Below are 10,311 nucleotides of genomic sequence, written 5' to 3' on the forward strand. Positions count from 1 at the left end.
AAGATTGTCAACTCTGGGGCTCGGGTCGGTAATGTATGGGCAAGGAAATCAGCTTAAGGTGGGTAAAAAAGTTATTAAGAGTCATTAGTTGTCGTTACGCTCAGTAATAACAACGATAAAGTGCCAAATGTACCAGACGTACGGCTTGGAGCCGGGCGCCGCGCGGTCTCCACCAGTGACGTCACGCTAATGCTTAGCGACCGGTCCATTGGAAATCGCGGGATGATTCTACCTCTCTTATACGGCCTTGAACAAAGTGTAAAACCGCCGAGAGCACTGGGTCTCGCTCTGTCCAACTGCGGATCTGAGCCACAGAAGCCGGCGAATCATCCAGAAATTCCAGCAAATGAATGGTCTCCGCCGGCACGGGACTCACTGACGTCACGTCCCCCGGCACCGGCAAACGGCTCAGAGCGTCACAATGAACCTGTCTCGCGCCCGGTATATACTCCAGATGATAGTCATGTTATCGGCGAGGATCTTTGTCGATAACCGGCACTTGCTGCCGAGCTCGCGATTTTGCTCTTCACTAATTTTATTTGGTTTGTGGTGGATTAAATTTGTACACCCTTAGAATGGATCGGTAAGGACTTTAGTTATTTATTTGGAAAATTGTATGCTACGTTTTGGTTAAGTTTATTTACGTTATTTGTCTCTGTAAAACGTGCTACGACGTCAAAACAAACACCTGTGACCGAAACGAACAACGAAAACGATACGAAGAAGCGATTTGAGACAAAGCGACCCGCGTCTGTATGATATTCTTGGTGAGTAGTTGTTTGCGTTATTTTATGTTGTTATTTCTGTTACATTAAGTGACCTGATGGCTTATGTGTATGTGTAAGCTTGTGTTTGCTCGAAATTGCGTCTGAATTTAAGTTTTATTTGTTTGTCGTCTTTTGTATTGTCATGATTTTGTTTGTCCGACAGAAACCGTTGAAATACATGTAGTACGTTCATCGCGTTAGTCAAGAGGACGTGGGGCCGCTACAGTTTCAAGAATATCTGTCCCCGACTGCAGCATATCAGGATAAATCCTCTCTACCGTCACGCGGCCGGTTTGGACAGACGTCTACCCACAGTAAGTGACGAGCTGCTGCAGCTGCAGTTCAAACTTCGACATTGTGACCTCAGAAAATCCGGACACATGAACTAAGATCGTCTGAGAGACTAGCAGTAAACGTGATTATGCCCGTGATATGTTGTTACTTGTACTTGGATTAAGTGAGCAAAGCAAGACATCTATGTTCTAATGTTTTTCATCGCGAAACGTCTGTTTTGAGCTTATATATTCAGGTAAATTTAGCAGGTGAAGCTTGGTGCGTTCACCACGGAGCGACCCCACTCTGTCTCGTGTAACTGAACTGTGACTAAGCATCATGGACAATTTGAGAGTTTCGGAATTGCGTGAGCAGTTGCGTCAGAGAGGTTTGAGTCAAAGGGGTACCAAAAAGACGCTTCTGCACCGGTTACGGACAGCTATGGCCGAGGCAGACACCGACGACGATTCCACTAAGCCGAGATCGACAAATTCACTACAGTATTCCACGAACTCTATAAGAAAAGCGGACCGATCTACCGAATCTTTATCTAGCTCTGTTCACTCTGCGCAATCTGGCTCTTGCATATCGGAATCACTGTTTATCAAGCAAGCCAACGAGGCTGCGAAAAGAGCGGGTTTAGAAGTCAGAATGATGCTTCTTGCTGAGAAGCAGAGATTAACAGAGGAAACAAGGTTAGCTAGACAGCGGGAGCTCGAACTAGAATTACAACAAGAGAAACTCGACCTGCAGATGCAAATATTGGATTCTGCAGCGCGAGAGAAAGAATTTGAAAAATTTCAGGTTCACCTCGAAAATAGTACAGCTGTCAATCCATCAATTACTAAGCAGGAGGCGCAAAGGGAAATTCGTCCTACACTTTTCAGAGAGAATAAAGCTACGGCAGCTAGTATGAGTGAAGATTGTGTAGGTGTCGAGGGCATGGTCTCGAGGGGGCAGAACACTGATGTTGAGGGCAGGTATTGTCTGACTGCTACTAAAACTGAATCACCAGCACACAAGCAGACAAGTTTTTGCAGTGAAGCAACAGCCCAGGCATATGACCTAACCACTGTACCCCCTGACCTATTCACGCAAATGTTGGGATTAACTGAAAGAAGCACCATTCCGCGAGTGGAAATAGAAAAGTTTGATGGGGAAGTGGCATATTATCGATCTTTTATACGCGCTTTCGAGCACCTCATCTGTAATAAAGTTCAAAGCGATGACGAGAAACTATACTATTTGGAGCAATATACAACAGGCCAGCCTCGAGAGGTTGTTAGAGGCTGTCTCCATATGCCTGAAGACAAGGGATACAAAGAAGCCAGACGTTTGCTCGAGGCAAGATATGGAAATCAGTATAAAATTGCAGCACGATCAGTCGATAGAATCTTGAACTGGCCAGCAATCAAGGTGGACGAAATAGACGCCATGGATGACTTTTCTATAGCTCTTCGCACCTGCTACAATTCCATGGCGGGCATGGTTACAGAAACCTCGGAATTGGATCACCCTAAAACAATACGTAAAATTTTGGAAAAATTTCCGCCGACCATTCAGGACCGTTGGCGTCGGCTTGCTGAAGATGTTCGTGAACACAAGAACAGAATAGTCACCTTTAAAGATTTAGTAGATTTTGTGGAAAGAGAAGCCAGGATTGCGACAAACCCTTTGTTCGGTCGCCACCTGTTCCCCGCCACCAGAGGCAAGCCGGAAGGGCAAAGAAGTGGACCAGCGAACCGTTACAGCCTTGCTGCTCATATTGGTCCAGCTAACCACGGCGGTCAGCCAGTGCCTTGCCTGTGGTGTAAAGCGATGCATCCTCTCGATGAATGCGCCCATTTCGTCCAAAATCCAATGGAGGTGAAAAGGGAGTTTATCCGAAACAATTCGCTTTGCTTCGGATGCCTGGTCCAAGGTCACGTAGCAAAAAGCTGTACAAATCGTAGTGTATGTCGCGAATGTAAAGGGAAGCATGCTACCGCCTTACATTCGCCCCCAGGCGAGGTACAGAGCACACGAAGAACGACGACGTATGAAGCCATAAAAAACGCTAGAGTTGATATTAACAATGAGGCGTCTTTAGCATCGTGTGGAATGGCAATTGTACCGGTTAAAGTAAGGACCAGGACTGGACACTGTGTGGAAACTTATGCATTCCTAGACAATGGCAGCTCGGCTTCATTCTGTACTGAATCACTCTGCAAAAGACTACACGTTTCCGACACAAAGCCCATCACATTGAAGCTCACAACTGTTCATTCACATAAGAAAACATTGCTGAGCAAGAGGATCGACGGACTTATGTTAAGTGACCTGGATGAGAACGAGCATATTCCACTTCCGTCAATCTTCACCCTTAGTTACATACCTGTATCGGAGGACGATATTCCAACATATCATGACATCAGTAAGTTTCCGTACCTCAGTGATATTGATATGCCCCGCATCAATGCTGGAATAGAGTTAATGATTGGGAACAACGTCCCGCAGGCTATGGAACCGTGGGAGGTGCGTCATAGTCAAATGAACGGTCCTTACGCCATACGAACCAAGCTGGGGTGGGTCATCAACGGACCTGTCAGAGACCTCAGAGCGAACGTAATACACGCGAATGGAACACGCGCCGCGGCGTTCCATCACGGGCTCGATGAGACCTTACAAAATATGTATGAACAAGAATTTCCAGAGAAAAATTTTTCCGTCGCAAAGGGGATGTCACATGAAGATCGAAGATGGATGGCAATGGTTCAAGAAAGTTGTAGAGTGAGTGCTGATGGTCATTACGAGATAGCCTTGCCATTCTGCCAGGCGAATCCCGAGCTCCCAAATAATCTTGAGTTGGCAATAAGAAGACTTGAGGGACTCAAAAGGAAACTTATGAAAGATAACCGATTAAGAGAGCACTACACGGCGACTATGACCAGGGCGTATTTTAAGGGATTTTCACTGGGTCGGCAATCACAATTAGGGGCGGCATTTTGCACTCATAGGGGCGGCACTCGGCATCTGAGGGGGCGGCATACCTACTGATATTTAATGACCAAAAAAGACACGTTCGACGGTTCTTTTATAACTCTTCCTAAGTAATGATTTCAGATTCAACCTAAGCTCAGCGGTATTACGTTTATTTTTCCGGGATATAGTATTTCTCTCATCATAATGCGAAAAATGAACTATAATTTGACCTAACAAAAAATAATTTTAAAATTTTACCTGAGGTAAACATGTTACATACCAGTCGATTCGTATCGTCAAGCTTAAAATATTCACAGCGTTTTATGGCTCTATCTAGAACAGTGGTCGGCAGGTCGCACGAGTGTGCCCATTTTATGGTCGCTGGACGGGGCCATTACCCCCACTTGTCATACCCCATTGCTTACACAGCAAGGGTCGCTGGTATTCGGCCATATCCTTTGACGTCTCTATTTTTCTGCATAGGTATAAATAAAATGCAACACAATTAACTCTCTTTTTTATGGAGAGGGAGAGCGGGTGGAGTAAGGATTAACCCATACATTCTTTATTTATTAGTTACTTGCGTAATGGACAGCGTATTGCAACGATACGTTCATCCCCCCCCCCCCCCAGGTTAATGAATGTTATACCTACCTACTCAAACATTTTCGTGACCCCAGTGACATGGTCATTAAGTTTTTGAAATTTGAATGACCTTCACTCGGAAACTTTCTCTCCGGCTCGGCCGGCGGACAAAACGCAAGCGAAGACAAGTGCGGGGAGTCCGGTGCTCTACCAACTGAGCCACGGAACAGGCAAATGCTCACCATAGATATACCGACTGAACGATCCCTTTATAACTTCAGCGATTGATAAGACAAACAGTGTGTAACTGTATATATAACCCTCGCCGGCACAGGCCATTTTGAGTCCTTCGACGGCACAAAAGGGGGGGGGGTTGGTACGACCCCCCTCGCGTTTGGCCCCTGATGGAGCTAGAGCTTCGCAGAAAAAACGAGCGTGTTGCCCGTCACGAGAGGAAGCCAATGATACCCAATTTCAAGGTCCTAGGTCATCGTTGACCTTCCAGGTCAGGTCAATGACCCAAAAATCGGGAATATCGGGACCTGTTTGAAAGTCGTAAATTGTGGCTGCTAAGGGGTTTTCTGGGGTGCTGATCACAAATATCGTGTTAGTTTTGATCACAAATGATGTCGTTAAGCGTTTAGACCAGGTCGGGTCAGGTCAGGTCAGGTCAGGTCAGGTCAACCGGTAGGGGTCGTACCGGGTATTCGTAGTACCTGTCATCCGCCTCTGACAGCTTCGTAACATGTTACGAAGGCACCAAAACTATTTCGTTGCTAAATTCGAATTCAGCTCCAAAAACTAGCCTAGAAACATGTAAAACTCGAAAAAGTGAACCGAGGTCACCAAAGGTCAATGACCTGACCTGACCTTCAGGTGACCTTCACACCCACCCTAATGCATGGGAGCAACATCAAATCACATGTTTGAACGTTTGAAACCACGAAAAGCTTGCAAACGCGCGGTTAATGCGAGCCGACATACGCCGAATCTTGATTTCGGCCAAACATGGTCACGGAAAAGAGGTCACAGGTCAAAGGTCATTGAAGTCAGGGTCATAAAATTTGCAGGGTAGGTGTAAAATTGATCAATTCGAGGGTACTGAAAGTTTCGTTGCGATCGGCCGCTTTTTACGCGAGTTATTCGCGAAAAACCTCAGGGGGGTTGCATCAACCCCCCCCCCCTGTGCCGGCGAGGGTTAAAATGTAAGTCTCGAAATTGCGATGTCTCTGACCAAAGGTAAGGACAATTTTGCGACCCTTCCATTAGGTACTAGGTCGTTCAATAAGTAAGGTAAAATTTGCTATAGCTCATTAACCTTAACAAGTCAAACAAAATAAAATATTGGATCTAAATCTACGACAAATTTGCTATACAATGTATCCAACCGTTTTTAGGAGTTTGAAAAATTGTCCGAACACGGTCGGTATGAAAGCATTAATGCAGCACGGTTCCGTTTGGGAAGTGCCGTTTTGTCAGGTGAGCCTCGAGTTCATCTCAAAACCGGCGTCGGCAGCAAATTGCACTCTAATGACGCCATATGGCCATTAACAATGCTTAGTGGTGGGCAGTGGGTAGTGATACGGCAGTGTAAGAGACAAAATTCTACGGCAGGCAGACCTATGCTTGCAGGACCCTCTGGATCTGGCATAATCCGCGAAGTCAGCGAGCTGATGATGAAGACCCAAAGCATCCGCGTGACTTACTTCATTTACGGAGTGAAGTGTTATGTCAAATCAGCTACAGGCGTCATCAGATAAGCTAGATATTTTCAAGGTCTGCCTGAGATGGATACCAATAGAGTTCACTCAACAACAGAAGGATACCCGACTAGGCGGCTTTGCTCTGTCAGTACAGGAATGCTGGAGTACAGCCCTGATCTGGCGCCGTCCAGCTTCAATGTGTTTGGATCGCGGGAAGACGTTCTGTTTCTGGGAATAACTTTTTTACGGATGAGGCAATCAGGAAAATAAAAAGACATGGTAAAAAATATTAATTAGGAGTTTTCCGAGCGGATTTTCAATGCTCAGTGGAGTGCTGAGATAAGCACGTGCGCCTGAACGTTGATTGGGAGTAGGTGCGAGTTCTGAAGGCTGGGGTGGTTGACCGATGGGACCTGCCACCAAATGCTTATAGCCATTTTGAAGACAAGATTTCAATTAACATATGTTGCAAGTTTCATGTCGTTACACCAAAGGTGGACTGAAATAAATGCGATTTTACCTTACTTATTGAACGACCTAGTATAAGGAAATGGGAAAAAATCAGGGCATGTGCCTCTTTTTATAGGTAGACAAATGTCAAACTTAACGAATTTAAACATCAGAAAACAATTAAAAATGTCACACTTAATCGGAAAATTGCCACCCACGACCCCTCGTTATGTCATTGAGGTCATGTCAGGTCATGGTCAGGGCTGGTAAAAAAGCAAATTGCGTCCCCGACCAAAAAATGAGAGCGAAAAATGACCCCGACCTTTTTACGATTCATGTATGCAGGCTGCATGCAACTACGATGCGCGTTTCATTAGGTTTCATTTCTATATTATTTTTTTTACGAGCAGTCATATGTACTAAATTGCTTATCAGACTCGCGCTTCGAAATCTCCAGTTTGTTAATTAAATGTCACGGCATCACTCGGTCACCGGGTAGCGAACAGACGAACAACCCGGAAAGGGTAGGGGGCGCTACGATCGTGGAATAGATGCAGTAGGTGTCGCTATTGTATCGGTAGCTCACAACGACGACGGCTAGAAACTATCGACCCCGCATGTTATACCCCGGTTCCGAATCTAGTCGTTTGTCTAGTCGTATAGCTGGCTACAACTGGTCGTCAATCAACCCCGCTTGAAATAGCACAGCCGACAGCGGGGTCGGTGTCTAAGCGTCTGTTAGTATGTGTTTGATCATCTAGTTTGATCTAGTTTTCGTTAGCAACTATCGACGGTAGTTTTGCTGTTAAGGAAGTGAGTTGTGGCTACTAATTTAAATTGTTCATAACCACGTTGTAGGTATGTATTAGGTATAGGGGCTTTTTATGTCCTTGTTAAAGGGGATATACGTTGTGGATTCAATGATATCTTTTACTTGCGTTTAGTTTCTGCTTTATTTGAAAGTTATTTATTACTGTAAAAGTTTACTAAATGTGGTAATTTTGACCCCGGGTACTTGAACTTTTACTGGTACTGTGTCCCCGACGACGTCAATAGGACATAACACTTTACCAGCCCTGGGACTCATGGTAGGCCTCCAGCAGTTTTTTCCAATAACTTCTGATAGAGACATGCGACATGCCTGAGCGATGAAAACACCTTCCATAGATGATTTCAGTTTGACGATACAAATCGACTGATATGCAACAGACCTTTACCAGCCAGGTCATGACCTGGACCTGAGCTCAAATTTCCCAAATGACGTTTGAATGTCAAATTATAGTTCATTCGACGCATCTCGACGAGAGGAGCACAGAACTGAAAAAAAAACAATGTCATAACTTTTGTGAGTCAATAATTATTACAGTAAAAAGGTTCTTCATTAAAACAGCTCAGTAGAGGGGCGGAGGGGGTCCACTGTCCCCTCCAACCCTCCCCGGCCCGGCACGGGTTAAACAAGTTGTGCTCTGGAGGTTAAGCCGTTGATGTTAGGTCAAGTCTGACTTCATAGGAACGTTGAAGAGCTATCGAATGCGCTTTTTCGCGGTGCTGTAGTTCTATTCTTCCCCGAGTTATGCGCCAGTTTGTCAATACCTAAATGTTGAAACAGACAACATTTCACCAACATTTCACCTTTGATGACCTCTGGTCACCTGATATTTGACATTTGACTTGACCTAACCAAAGCACGGTTAACCAACTAACCCAAGTAGTTTTTGACACTCTTTCTAATACCGCTTACCGCGTGTCGCTACGTGGCCTAAGTAGCCAAGTTATAGGGGTTGGGAGGGGGGTTTAAACAAACTCAGCCCGGCGCCGGTTAAGGGAAGGCACTATCATTTTGGGGGCGCTGCAGATATGCTAAGGGACGACAGCATGATTTTGATTTTTGAGGCGCGCCACCAATTTTTTTAGGGCACTTAAACCACTTTGAGGGGCACCACCGACACTGTGAGGAGCGCAATTATGTCTTTGAGCGTTGAGGGGTGGCACCATTATATTGAAGGGCGCCATGTGAGCAGTAGGGTGTGTCATTTTGGGCACTTTTTTCGCAAAACATGGTGCTCCACTGATTTTATCGTGCCCCAGACACGTAGAAACCGTGTGACATTTTTTATTTCCCCCAAATATTAACACCCATGCGGCGCCGACCGCCGACACTTTGGCCTATCTCTCAGCATTAGCGACCTCAGCGCCCCTAGCGGCAATGTTTTGAACTAACACGCTCGCTATGCTTTGTGAGCTTACGATCATCAGTAAATGCATTTTACCGAACTGACGCCTTGCTGTTGGCTTGTCTGGCACTCAGAATGTTGGTGAAAATGTGATGTTATGCATCTTAAAGCACGAGCTAGTTCTGTGTTAATGTATATTGCATAGTACTACCCCCGATCCCCGTCCTGGTCTGACGGGATACGTACGAGCGCATGTTTATAGTGCCTGCTATTAGGTGTCACATGTTTTTTTTTTTTTTGGTAGCGTCGTTCACTGCATAGACCCCGGGGAACAGGGGGGGGGGCAGTGGGGGCGCTTGGGGGCCCCCTCCAACTTGAGAGCCGAGTGGGCGCCGCCCCCTCAACATTGATGCAACGATGAAGGATCTCTGCTCCCTTTTATGGACCTACATGTCTGTTTTTTATATAAACATCAGCACAAGGTATTTCTCTTGCATGTGAATGGTTTCTGCTGATTCGGCATCGATTTAAGAACACCTGCTATTGTCATCCCACTTTGATTTTATATGAACTTGATCATAACTTTGGTACGTCAGATTTTATACTGGACCATTTTGGTTCCGGATGGTATTTGATTTGGCGTGATGAGAACATTATGACGTACAACGGTGGTAAAGTCATTGATTGATACAGGTTTACTCGCTCCGGTGGGAGGCAGTAGCGGCGGAACACCTTCAATTAAGTGGAGGGGGGGGGGGACACTGCCGACTTTTGGTCCCATTCTTTCCATGCAACGCCCATAGGGCTAATGTTAAAATGCCCAAATCAGAGGGGGAACGGTGCCCCGGTGCCCTCCCCGTTCCGCCGCCTATGGTGGGAGGGCGGCGTGTGGGACTCAGAAGGAGACTAATGGCTTGTGTTGTGCCTTTGGTAGGACCCTCAGTATCACCGATGCAGGGCCTTCAGAGCCTCCAATTAAGGGCCTTTAGAGGCACTGGTGTGGGGTCCTCACAGACGCCCGTGTGGCCCCTCAGAGGTGCTAGTGTCAATCCCTCATAAGCGCCGGTGAGGGTCCTCACAGAATACAGACGCCGTTGTGGACCCTCAGAGACACTGGTGTGGGTCCGTTACATGTGGGTGTGTGGCCCTTAGAGCTGCTGGTGCGAACCCTTTAAAAGTCGGCAGGGGGGCCCTCAACGACCGGGGAGGGGGACCTCAGACCGGCAAGGGGCCCACAGAGGCCGGCGGCATTTTCAGAAGCCCTGTGGGGTCCTTAGATACCGACAAGGTACTCTGAGACGCCAGTGCGGCCCTCAGTCTCCAGTGTAGGGCCCTCAGAGTTGCAGGTAGGTGGCCGTCAGATATGCTTTTGCCGAACCCTCACAGGCGCAGGTGTAG

At 46.5% G+C, this 10,311-nt stretch overlaps 1 long non-coding RNA gene across 1 annotated transcript; it reads left to right on the forward strand.

The window, feature by feature from the left end:
• Positions 1–541: 541 nt before the first annotated feature.
• Positions 542–1,387, forward strand: LOC122384388. Its single transcript, XR_006257027.1, has 2 exons — positions 542–767; positions 931–1,387. It is a non-coding gene; the product is annotated as an uncharacterized LOC122384388 (long non-coding RNA).
• The last annotated feature ends 8,924 nt before the right edge of the window (positions 1,388–10,311 follow it).

This window comes from Amphibalanus amphitrite, unplaced genomic scaffold, assembly GCF_019059575.1.
Source record: "Amphibalanus amphitrite isolate SeventyFive unplaced genomic scaffold, NRLGWU_Aamphi_draft 000188F_arrow, whole genome shotgun sequence".
Taxonomy (NCBI): domain Eukaryota; kingdom Metazoa; phylum Arthropoda; class Thecostraca; order Balanomorpha; family Balanidae; genus Amphibalanus; species Amphibalanus amphitrite.